This window comes from Hesperophylax consimilis, chromosome 12, assembly GCF_061612785.1.
Source record: "Hesperophylax consimilis isolate HC1 chromosome 12, BYU_Hcon_1.0, whole genome shotgun sequence".
Lineage (NCBI taxonomy): Eukaryota > Metazoa > Arthropoda > Insecta > Trichoptera > Limnephilidae > Hesperophylax > Hesperophylax consimilis.
The window spans coordinates 33052704-33066527 of NC_142847.1; the positions used below are offsets into that span (position 1 = coordinate 33052704).

At 34.0% G+C, this 13824-nt stretch overlaps 1 protein-coding gene across 3 annotated transcripts in view; it reads left to right on the forward strand.

Moving 5' to 3' along the window:
- Nucleotides 1–6773: 6773 nt before the first annotated feature.
- The window catches only part of wge (BAH domain and coiled-coil containing protein winged eye), a 335305-nt gene continuing 328254 nt past the window's right edge, over nt 6774–13824 (forward strand). Inside the window, exons 1-2 of one of the 3 annotated variants that reach the window (XM_089638347.1) lie at nt 6774–6865; nt 7321–7562. The gene's annotated coding sequence lies outside the window, so the exon portion shown is untranslated. Of the gene's footprint in view, nt 6981–7320; nt 7563–13824 lie in introns of all 3 variants that reach the window. The other 2 variants (XM_089638346.1, XM_089638348.1) reach the window with 2 other exon arrangements.

The window sequence follows — 13824 nt, forward strand, 5'->3', positions numbered from 1 at the left end:
TCGACTTACCTACAAGTGATTCTCGGACAGATAAACTGTCAAGTCGAGTAGCGTTTGAGATATGGTAAAATGTAAGAAATAGTAAGGATATCTTTAGAATAGAAGATTAGTTATCTTAGCATAGTCATAGAATTAGAATCAATACAACGTTAAATTTATAATATCTTAATAGATCACTAGTGTTTTCCCACCGTAGGTATTGTAATGGTGTTTGAAAGAGAGAGTACGAAAACAGTGTGCAATATAGTTGTGAAACTTGTGAATGAGGAATACTTGAAACAGGTGGATGAGTTTGTGTATTTAGGAAGTATGTTTACGAGAGATATTAAGGCTGACAGAGATATTGAAAGAAGGGTAAATGCAGGTAACTCCGTTAAACGAGGACTGAACGCAGTTGGCGCTAACAAAAAAATTGTCAAAAGAAGCGAAGTTAGCAGTCCACAATGGAGTGCTGGTACCTACCCTGATGTATGGAAGTGAGGCATGGAACTTGCAGAGAAAGGATGAAAGTATCCCTGAGGCGTAGGTATAGTAGAACCATGTATGATCGTGTGAGAAATGTGGAGATCCGCAAAGAGTGCAAGGCTGATGTAAACACAATGAGTCTGATTAAGAAAGGAACGCTTAGATGGTTTGAGCAAATAAAGGAGTGTAAGCGGAATATATGATCCGAATGGTAGCGGAAGTCGGGGACGCCCGAGGAAAACATGGCACGATCAAGTGAATCAGCTACTCGAGTCGGGCCAGGTCAAGATTCAGAATAATAGAAGAGTATGTATGAGACGATGTATGAATGTGAATGAGGCAAGAAATGTGTGCCAAGACCGAGTTTATTTATTTATTTATTTATTATTGGATAATTTGTATAGCGCCGCTTTTGTGAGATATCACCTCAGGGGCGCTTTACAGTTGATGCAGGTATTACAGAAAATATAAATATTACAAAAATAGAGTGAAGTTAAGTTAAGTAAAATGAAGTAAAGGAACAGCTGACACGAAGATAGAAGATGGAGACTCTGCAGCAAGAATCCCAGGTGGTGAAGAAACTGGTCCAGCTGCTGCAGCGAAAGAGTACACCGCGTCCACCAACAGTGCCAGCACGAGGTTCGTCATCCGTCCAGGTATGTGTCTGCTGCTAATAAAGCGCTGACACACTATCCTCTCACAGATACCAGACCTTGACAGCACCGCTGTGACATTCTACGAAGATAGAAGATGGAGACTCTGCAGCAAGAATCCTAAGTGGTGAAGGAACTGGACCAGCTGCTGCAGTAAGAGAGTCCACCGCGTCCAACAACAGCGTCCAGGTATGTATCTGCTGCTAATAAAGCGCTGACACCTCACATAGATAAGAGACCCTGGCAGCACCGCTGTGACGTTTGGCAAGTCCATCATTTATCTCCATGTAATCCTGTTCCTGGTAATTGTTGAAGTGGTGCATTCTGTCCGCAATAAAAAGCGACGGTTGGGTAATAAATTGCCCTGGGCTTAGTAAAAAACTTGCCAGTGTCCAAGCTTGCCCAGTTTCCGAGAATTTTGTTGAAAACATCTGGAGTGCATTTACCGGTCGCCGTTCGTTTCGAAAGTCCGATATTTTTTAGCAAATTTCAGAATATTCACTTTAAAACACTGCACTCAAATCACATATTATAAAGTTCTAATAATTATTAAGTTTATTTTTATTTAAGTTCAAATGTTGATGGATTGATTTTAAAAATAATTTCAAAGGGATGTTGCCTCATTTCCCTTGAAAATACTAAAAAAACACAAAGCGGTTGGAGGAAGCGTTAGGACGCGTCCTGCTGCCACGAAGGGCGCTACAATACTTGTTTGGCGGTCCGTCCTCTCTGCCTACCCCTGCGGCGAAACGGCGTGATTGTTAGTTAGTTAGTTAGTTTAGGTATTGTAGTATATTTCCTATTATTTTAGCAATGTTGGTTATTAAGTCATTTTTAAAAGGAGTTCCAAAAAAAACATAGTAAACGGAGACCTGGCACTGTCAGGTAATTATGTTTGTTTTTTTTTTTAATTTGACTTTATTCCGTGCGTTTTTTTATTACAATAATTGAAAATATTTCGACCACCATGCCAGAAACATGCCCGTGTCGTGGTGGTCGATTATACATATATAGTGTACATTAAAGTTGTATTTTTCTTATTTAGTGATAAAACTTTAAAAAAAAAAAATTTATAACCAGTGATTTATAAAAAAAAATATTTAGTGATAATACGGTGTAAGTATCGAATGTGAAATATGAAAAAGTAAAGTTTTAAAGAAATATTGAAAGTATACAATATAAAAGAAAAAACGGAGTAAAAAAATATGTAAAATTAAATGAGCCCCACACTGGTGTGTGCCATCTATTTTATCTTTGGTGATGCTGTGTGGGGGTCGTTTTAAGGAAATATGAGGGTTGGGTAGGAATACAGGGATTAGTGTGTCTAGGAGTGACGGAGATATGGATATATCTCTCCCACTGCGGCGCAAGGCGATGGGTCGAGAGATAAGGAAATATGAGGGTTGGGTAGGAATATAGGGATCAGTGTGTCTAGGAGTGACGGAGATATGGATATATCTCTTCCACTGCGGCGCAAGGCGATCGGTCGAGAGATAAGGAAATATGAGGGTTGGGTAGGAATACAGGGATCAGTGTGTCAAGGAGTGACGGAGATATGGATATATCTCTTCCACTGCGGCGCAAGGCGATGCGATGGGTCGAGAGATAAGTTGCAGAGGTCAAAGAGTCTCCCCAAACCAGTCTCTCCCGATCTGGCACGCAGCTGGTGGGCAGCCACATCTTGAATACACCTCACCCGATAATCCCGGGCACCCCTGATAAATCACCAATTTTAGCAAACCACTTGTGACTTGGTAACCTATGGCAGAGGTGTTGGCTATTCAATAAAAGGTTCCCGGGACGGCGGTACCCAAACCCGCCTCCGAAATTGAAATAATATTTTTTTAAAGTAATAGATTATCAAACATAATAAGAAGAATAGAATTAAAAATAATATAAGAAATTTACAATAATTTTTAAATATATAACATCAAAGTGAGTATTACTTACCAAGAGAAAATGAAAAAATTTGATAAACTGTTGATATTTTATATGTGCGAGTTACAGTGTTTATACAAAGTAATTAAAAATAATTTAAAAGAATATATCAAATATTAAATATAGAAGAATTTAAGGAATATAAAATTTTTATTTTTTTTGATAGATTCTTTTTTGAACTCCGGCTAATAATACTAGAGTGGAAATTACTGTAACAATAATGAAACATATCAGTTGATAATTAATGCAAAAAATAATTTATCTTTCTGCTATAATTGATGTTATTTGAATACAAAACACTTTTTCTGATGGTAAATAATAATAATAATAATAATTGGTACTTGGCTAATACATTTCTACAGTGATATATGTTATTACTTAACTATTTATGGAGTTAATATACAGTACAATACTTACCTGGTAGGACACCTGAGATTAACACTTAATTAACATTATCTAATTGTTTATTAGCGAAATTTAGATACAGGATTTACGACATAATTAGAAAATTGGATATAATTGGATTTTCTCTCAGGAATGGTATATTTAATTTAAGGGTATGACAGCTTAAAAAGGTAAGTTTATAGTTTAGACCTGAATTCTGTTGGACTTGTTATGGATCTTAGTTCCGGAGGAAGTTTATTCCAAGCCTTCGGCCCAGATACTCCGAAAACGCGATCACCAAACTTAGTATTTGGCTTGCTCTTAGGTTCTATCAGTCTGCCTACAGCTGATGGTGTTGCTGATCTGTATCTAAATGTCCTAAATCCTGTAACTAAATTTCGCTAATAAACAATTAGTTAATTTAGTATCTCTGGTTCAATGAACTCGAATTTGTCATTTTCTGTAATGAATTTGGGTCGAAGATTATGGAATAGTGAACGTAAAGTCTCTGATGAATGTACAACGCGATTGGAGGGTATAAAAAGCCAGTTCGTTTGTCAGTAGTTCTCTTCTATTTTGTCAGTTTTACTTTGAATAAAATATAGGTACTTATCGTCTAACTTAAACACAATTATTACAAAATTGAAACGATTAAGTTAATAATCTACATATATACATTTTTTTATGTGAATACCGCACAACAGTCCCAATTGCTCCCAACCGTCTGGAGCCGTGAGACTATGTAATTCCCAATTGGGCTATGTTGTGAGGCTGACGACAGACAAACGAAGGGTGGGGGAATACCTGACTAATCAGATCTGGTCACCAAACACGGCTAAAGCCATTTCAAACAACATTTCAGTTCTGAATGGTGGTTTTACACCAGAACGATACTGAGAGTATCTTCCACTCAAGTATACTATATATTATTTTAAATCAAGTAAAATTTTGTTGCTCACTCCGGGATTTGAGCCCGCGACCTTGGGATTGATAGTCGTGAGCCTTACCCCTCGACCTCGAAGGTCTATATTTTAGACAGATATTAAATATATAAAAATAAAATATATTCAGAAATTTCATGTCAAGAATTCACGATAAAGTGTCTGCCTGTAACATTATATTTTTTACCGGAAAAATATTTTAATTCTATTTGTATTTTTAAGGGTTAATCTTGCAAAGCAATGTGAGATTTCGTGATTTTTCAAGTATTTGCGCTTACCGTTTTCAAAAAATCGTTATTTACTGAGAATATCCCATGATTTTTCACAGGTAGCGTAATAATCACATTCATAATCCATGACTTATATTACCCATACCAGAAACAACTTACTTTTGTAAACCTACAACTAATAATTCTCTGTTATTTATTAAATTAGTTAGGTAGGTAAGTACTTCTAGATAATATTTACTTTGGTATCACAGTTCAACAACAATATTATTTTCAAACAAATCTTTAGGCAAACGACTATCTAATCAAAGGCAGACATTCAAATTCTTTCCGAATACAAATTTAAGTCATAAACCTATAGAAATTCTGAATTTGTATGAAAACTACAATACATAAACTACCTACTAAGTTTGAATAGGTACCATGAAGCTATGAATGTATGAATACAACTACGTAAGTACCTTATTGACTATACAAACAGTGTGCGTGTATGCACGTCCCCATACTATCAAATCAGATTTAAATAACAAACATTTACAAAACTTCAACACAAATTTAAAATTTAAGCAGAAAAAATAAATCATTTGTAAGTAAAATAAGCAATGTTTGATACAAATGGTTTAACTTTTTTGTGAACATCTGTAGCCTCGATAGTATACTTGCATTTTCGTAAACGTATACCTCGGCATTATGGCGGTCGGGCCAGTCGAGCTTTGGCGAATACAGCCGAACGCACAGAAGCGCCGAAACGTACGACGATATAACTTTAGACGAATGTTTGCATTTAAAAAAATATTTGGTATATTACGGTTTATTCAAACTATGACATCTTAATACAGGGCTTTATTATATTTTTTATTTAGCATTTCATGTAATCAATTGTCGTATATAACTTACCGCTTTGACAACGATTTCGTCATGCCTTGGTCGTGGTATTATTAAAATTCAATCATTCACAGAAATCACACGGAACCGCTGGCGCTTTTTTAGAAATACACGTTTCTGTCAGTTGCTAGTTGTACTTACTCTTTGATGAACCATTTATGAACAAAAACCAAAAAAAATATTTTTGTTGTTTGTTTTTGGGGTGTTATGCCGTGTTGCGCTAACTCCTTCTTTAGCCGACGTTTCGGACAGCGTTGCAGTGTCCATCATCAGGGCAGATCCGGTAGATCTGAAGATGTATCTGCCCTGATGATGGACACTGCAACGCTGTCCGAAACGTCGGCTAAAGAAGGAGTTAGCGCAACACGGCATAACACCCCAAAAACAAACAACAAAAATGCTTTTGGCCGTGAGAATCTAAAAACTTACCAAAAAAATATTGGCTGAATTCTCTACCTTACCTTTTTAAGCGGTCATACCCTTAAATTAAATATATTTTTCGTGAGAGTAGCATTCTTGTATTGCTTATTATACTTTATAATAACACTTTTCTTATCGGATTTACATTGTTCGAAATCTGTCTTAAACCGTGGGATGAATAACATTTAGGAAAGTGAATTCTGATCAAAACCTTGAACTGTAGTACCGCCCAGCATAACGTTTGCTTTTCCTTTCCTAAGCACGCTCATTAAAGAATATTTATTATTAAAATAAATACCAGAAAGTCCAATTTTCCAATTATTTCCTGTACGTGCGAACCGCATCTAAATTTTACTAATAAACAGTGTTAATCATAAGTATGGCACTGTATATTATATCTATGTATAGTTAGTGATAACATGGATCGTTGTAGAAATATATTATTTATTTGTACAGCGCCCTTGAGGTGATTTTGAACTAAAACGGCGCTATACAAATCATCCAAATATAATAATTATTATTATAAGTATGTTTCTGATTGTACATAATAAGATAAAGCGCCAACTTAATTATAGATAATTTTAAACAAAAAAAATCACAAACGCTTGCGAAAGTTATATCTTTTGAAATTCTGTCAGAAAAAATCAGCAGGCAGTTTATCCAACCTACCGCCGGTTTTCAAGAACTTTTTGACCGAACTGAAAACAACATACCCGAGCAAAAACCTCCGCAAACAAAACGAAAGGCGGATGAAAATACTTGGTACTTTTTCCTCGGGCTCGTACTGCTTACTGGCTCAGTAGCGCGCTGGAGACGTGAAGTGAGCGTTGTATTGTACGGCGCTTCAGTAATATTTCGAACTCCGGTAAGATGGGATGTATTCGTGTTTGTTTTCAAAAAATTAATACCGAACTGAAAACGCGTTGAAAACAAATTATTAACAATAGTAAATGTGAGTTATCCAACGGATTACCGTTATGCTGTGTGTTTATAATCATTCAGGGATATATTAAGATTTAGTATTTCATGAAGAAATCTCAATTTGTGTCTCGGTGGTGTCTATTTTGGTTTGTGTCTAGGGGTTATTTTACACCGAAGCCGTGTTTTCGCTTAATTAGTTAAATTATTAAACTCAAAACAGTTTAGAACGTCTTAAAATCGCTGCTAATACGTTTCCCAGTGTTTTTTGTGTTAAAATTTGTTAATTATATGGTTTATTTGTGTTGATGCTGTGAAGGAACGTTGTTTTGTTTAAACGAAGTTTTTCTTACGAATGTATTATTGTTTGTTTAGTTCAATCAAAGTAACATCCAAGCAGCATCATTTAATTCACTAATAAATTCCATCGTTATCTATCTAAATTAATGATTTCTTTACTAATTTTGCATTTTTTAAATTGTCATCCAGATATCTACTACGTAAAAGTGTTGTAAACTTTAAAAATATTGCTCATTCGTAACACAAGTGTAGCACAACAGAAAGTGAGAATAGTAATTGTGATTTTGGTGATAAATGAATGGTTTTATAAATAATTTCACGTGCAGAAGTGTTAAGTGTTCAGCAACCATTTTGGATAGCAGCGAACTGGCGACGGACAGTTCTTGAATGGGGAGCTCCAATCGTTAGGCTGGAGTACTGCATAGTACCAGGCAAGTCTCTTTTATGCATTTATCTTCGCTTATAGCAATATATTTTTATATAAAACCATTAAGATTGCCCCATTGGATCATATTTTACACGTTTTAACCAAGAAATCGTGAGATTTGTACCAAAATTTTACTTATGCTGTCACAGATTTTTTTTTCATAACTTATTTTGATTTTAAACTCATGTAAATAATACAAAACTGCATAAAAACAGTTAATATACTTATTCACCGCTAAAAATCGCATCATTACTCAAATTTTCTAAGTTTTAACAAGTTTTGTCACAAATTTATTTAACGCTGAGATTTTTTTTCATAAAATAATATAATATCTCAATTGCTTCTGTTGTCCGATAACAGTATCAATCTAAATTCTCTCAAATCAACGTCTTAAACATAATTCAATCTATGCTTATCTCTAAATAGTAAACTGTTCAGAAATCGGCCACAAGTTTTATGACCAGAATTTTTCCCAGTTAAATCTGCCGTCGGTAACAGGACGTGCTTTATAAATGGCGCCCACACGACAAAACAAAAAATCTTACTTTATCATGAAAACCACGCAAGATTTTGATAAAGAATAATGTATTTTGTGTATTAAACATACATTAAAGCTTTATGTTTGTTTTGCCATGCATTGATTTCATTACACTAAACTTATAAAGAAATAAAACTTAAAATGAAAATCTACCCGCAACGTAGTGCGTTTATTCATGTTTCATGATAAATACGAAACATATTAATTTGCTGTTAAAATATTTATGCGTTTTCATTCTGGGTATAGTGTTAATCTTGTGTAAATCACTTTACAGCTGTTAATTACATTTATAAATTGACATGTTTTATTGTTTATGTAAACGCGTAAATAATTATTATTACTAAGTCATTAATTTTACCAAACTTTGATATTTAACCAAAACATGCAACTGAAGTTCAATGACCCCGACCTAAAGTTTGGCTCCTTCTAGAAGTCGATTCCACAATTTGACAATAATATATTGCCTATAAAACTATTTATATTTTTAATGCACACATTTGAAATGATTGTAAAAAATATCTTCATAATGCACAACAATTTCTTCAAAATTTCCGAAGAAACACCGTTAGCCTTTATAATAAATATAATTAGATTTGTGTAAAATGGGCGCTGTACACCTAACTTAGCGTTCCTGGGCTCTATCTAATGTTAACACCTTATTTGTTATTTATTAGTTACAAACAGATAAAGAAAAATACTTAACTAGCAGGTCACTTCACAAAAACGCAATATTATTTGTGTAATGCATTATTTGTATTCAATACACAACATGCAATCGATAAAAAATTGTATCAAAATAAACCAAAAACCTCAAATTCTTTCCCTCCCAATCAGCTGTTTTGTAAGTAGGTACCTACCGAGGCTTTTTCATCCCTCGGTATAAATTTTGTTTAATACCGTTATAACTTGTAAAAGCGAAATATATTTTTAAATGTATATGTATTAATGACGGTTTATTTATATATTAGCGAATTAAATATACGAGTAAGAACTGAAAAAACAACATTATAATATGACTGAATTCTGTTTGATATTCTAGGTCTGTATTGTTTTTGTGTTCTTTATAATATTGCTCTTCTAATATTGCTCTTCTAATATTGTCAATAAACAATACATGGTTTTATTATTTATCATCATAATTATCATAATGGATCTATAAATGCTGTTGGATGCATCCACACATCCTTTGTTCATCTGTTCTAGTTGGTCTTTGATTCTATGACTAGCTTAACTATATATCATTACAGTCCAAGTTTTAATAGAATTTTTTTATAACAATTGAAAAATACTGGAAAACCAATACAAAATCTTGTGTTTTTTCTTAACGGAAATGGCGTTATCAAGTAAAATGACTTACAATCACACACAGACATAAAAATATGTTCAAATTTCATTATACTAGAGCGCGCCATTCGAGAGTTTTGCCGCTTCAGATTCAAACAAAAAAAATGGCTACATGGTGAATATTTTCTTTTGTTATTTAAAGTACTTACAACTAAGCTACATATTTATATTTGAATAACAAGAGGTTTTAACGTTGGCATAAAGAATATTTTATAATAAGAATGAGTATGTTTACAGTATCCGAAGTCATGTCATGTTTACTTGCACTTATAAAATATTTTTTTGGGACTGGAACAAACCTTGCGACCAGAATTTCATGTAAACGTAATTTGTATTACATTTGCATAATTTAAAATAAATATGAAATACCTATTATTTTACCTTGTAATATTAAACATGATTTGTAAATCTTTTGTCGACACAAATCTATCTGTCAAAAATGTTCTTATTGTTAATTAAAAGTACCTGTTTTCTTTCATAAAAGAAAATACAAAATCGAGTCAGTTCAAGTCCTAATATATAAATATACAAAGATCTTGAAAAACCGTAACGTTGATTCAGATTCGGATTCCTGGACATGTTTGCATCGTGGGTAACGATATAGCGGATTGCTTAAAAAACAAGGAGCGTCCAACCCTATGACTACCCTCATTAACCACATCCCCCTTTACATTTTTTTCCAGCCTCAAAGATAGATCCGCATGTTTGGGTACATTGCTAGTCAATCCAAGGGAGCCTACCATGCCTCGCTACAAAGAGCTATCCCATCAATACTGGGCTTTCAATGATTCCCCTATTTTACCATTAAATATATTGATATAGATGGATGAGAATCGGACATAGTCCCGTTCCCTCTCACCTTTTTGAAATTCACGTTATTGGCTGCGCAAACAGTACTTTCTGTGGTCCAAAAATCGTAATTTAGATCTCTTGTTTTTTATTGGTCTTTTCTATGAAGCCTTATTTAATATTCCCTCCCCTCCGTTCAACTAAATATGAATTGTCTTGTATCATCAGCCAAACCAGATCATACATCATCAATTTTATTAAAACCTCTAAAAGTATGTACTTTCAATCGTACGATGATGATATTTTATGTTAAATGTGTTGTTATTTTTGTTGTAAATTGCGCTTGCTCTCAACACAGATTTTCCTAGTAAAAGAGGCACAGTGCCTACGTCACAATGGAATGTAATAAAGTTGATAAAAAAAACATCTCATCTCTTCTAAGTATGGGACTCACTCCAATCTTCTGTATACTTATTGTTCATTTAAAAAATACTGTATATTAAATTCGCCATCCCTCTTTCCTTCATTTGAAATGATGGCCTAGAACACCCTTAAAAGGTGAAAGTCAGACACGTTGAAAACACTACAAAATTTGATCTGCAACCGATTTTTATTATTATATTAAATGTTTACTATTTATTAGTAGTCATTTCACCACGTGATCCACGTGCGGTTAACTGATGGTAGGTATTTTAAGTTAAAAAATTAATGCAGACTAACATCTAAATGGGGATATTTTACCATCCTCTTCATAGCTTATCTTTGGGATAACGTGTACTTACGATTTATTTGGTTAGAGTTTACTATTCGGTAATCGAACCTATGAATAGTGACTATTGTATCGAATAAGTTAGCTGAGTTTTCTATCTATTGCGAGTGTATATTTGTTTACTTACTAATATTATAAATAGTTATTATGGATAATCTATCAAGAGAATGGGGAAATACCCCCTCTGTAATTTAATTGTAATATGTTTGCATAAGGTTTATTATATTCCCTGGCGATGCAAGATACACGTATCGCTTTATCTAATTAATTCATTTATTTTATAAGCAATAATTATTAGCCTGAAACACTCATCCACATTGAAAAATCTCCTGATAAAAGATACATGACGCCAACGGGACTTGAACCCGTGTTCTTTCGATTTCCGGTCGACAGCTCTGACCACTGAGCTACGGCGGCTTATCTCTTATCCGCGAAATAATTTAATTTAACAACCAACTTTATTTTATATTATCTCCATCAACGATTCTTAGTATAGCAAAAACACAGTTAATAAATTTTTAATCTGTATTTTCTTTTGAATCTTAATTTTGACTATTTGTGCCACACACCGACAACATGTTTATAGTATTTTAATATTTACAATCGTCAATGTACCACACTGTAAAAATCTTTCTAAATCTAGGTAACCAGATATTTGAGGATAACGGTATATTATTTCGAATAAATAGGAAATCTGTAAGGAAAAATCCCAATAATAACATTATATCAAAAGCTTATTATTTGTAATACCTACACCTTTTGAAAGAACACTCGGCAAAAACACCACTTCTGAAATTATGGCGAACAAACTAAACAATAAACATACTTATGTAAGTTTTTTTATACAAAATTTTGTTGTTTTTTGAATTCATTATTAGTATACCAATACATATTACTAATAATGATTCGACTAAACAGTGGGAACATAACCTCGAGTACTTAATTTATTTAACCTATAACTTATCAGTTGGACTTATAACTTTTATAGCAATAACTTACATCCAATGTTTATTACTAGTAACATACAACTAATGTTTATAACTAGCGACTTAGAGCTAAGACTTATAGTTTATAATGACAGTAAAAAAATCATAATCCTTTATCTTAGTTTGACATATTTTGACTATAATATAATTATAGTTCAATTGTTTAGAGTTTAAACTTAGGGGAACGGTCATCATACTTGGATTAACCGTTTACTTGCCCAGTAGCAAAATACACATCCTAACAAACTAAGAATAAATCTATTAAATGTGGCCAAAAACAGGTTATTAATAATGATTTGCATTTTACAATTCCAGAGAGGCAAGAGTTTATCCGCTAGAAGGTTTATTCACTGTAGTTAAATGATTTAGACACTGCCTAACTGAAGCACATCACATGTCTACTCCTTCACCCTAAGGAACAAGGGAACAAGCTGCAGGTATTTCTTAAGAACCTGTTGAATTATTATAAAAAGAACAATAACCTATTCGATAATAGTGACATGTAATAGCGTACGTTGTATAACGGCGTTTTTGTGAAAAATCACCTCAAGGGCGCTGTACAAATTTTAACCACTAGGCTTTGTCTTATTATGTAAAAAAAGACCCAGAAGTATACTTACCTGTTACTAAAACTGAATTTATCAATAACTATAGATACATTAATTATAAAAATTGACCCTGCGTATGTTTGTGCTCGCAAAACTCAAAAAGTAGTCGATTGATGTCGCTGAAAATTTCATAGTCTGTTCATATTAGTGCCAGGAGTGATTAGAGAGTGGTTTGAATGATAGAAGAAGTCGGGGACGCCTGAAGAATACTTAACGCAACATCTCTGCACTGGAATGAGATGCGGAGTCGAATTAAATTCGATGTGATGTTTTTTTTTAACAGTAACATTGCCCGAGAAATTCATTAGTATGTATTATTTTTCAAAAGTTTCCAACTTTTTTGTATAGCGTTAGATCGACGCATTTGCGCACTATAGCATGAAATAATATATTCTGTAAGTGACGTTAGGTAGGTAGGGGTATACCGGCTAGCTTCGTTATGTAAATGTGGTTGGTGTTGTGTGTGTGTTATTTGTTAATTTTAATGTTAGCTATTGTGTATGTCATACTAAACAAGGATAATTTTTAACTGCCCTGAGCCAGTAGAATTACAGCATACACATTTGGGGAGTGTCGTTCAGCTGATGGAGGTAGGTTTGGGCAAGAGGAAGATTTGGAGATCTGGTCACTAAACACGGTTAAAGCCGTTTCAAGCGACGTTTCGCTTCTGAATTATGATCTCCACAGAGAGTAAAAAATATCCCTTATAATTACATTTACCACACATGTTAGTTACATGGGTACGCGTAAACACAATATAATATTGTGTAGGTATTTAAGGCGATCCACCTCGACGTGTAATATGGAATCGGGAGAAATCACGCTCTCCTTACGCAGATGACCGTAAGGTCGAAATTTCCTGGCCGTCTGTTTTGAAATATGTAAAACATCGCCGAAATGAATAATCAAATTTTCAAACCAAAAACACACGCTTCTGCATTACCTTAATCCTAGTTGGACACAAATTGTCCAAAGAAGCGAAGCCAGCAGTCCACAATGGAGTACTGGTACCTACTCTGATGTATGGAAGTGAGGCATGGAACTGGCAGAGAAAGGATGAAAGTAGACTGAATGCTGTAGAAATGAGATCCCTGAGGCGTATGTGTGATAAAACCACGTATGATCGTGTGAGAAATGTGAAGATCCGCAAAGAGTGCAAGGCTTGATGTAAGCGTAAGGACGTAAGGAGTAAGATATTTTTAATAGTAGCCTTGAAGAATTCAAGAGGCATA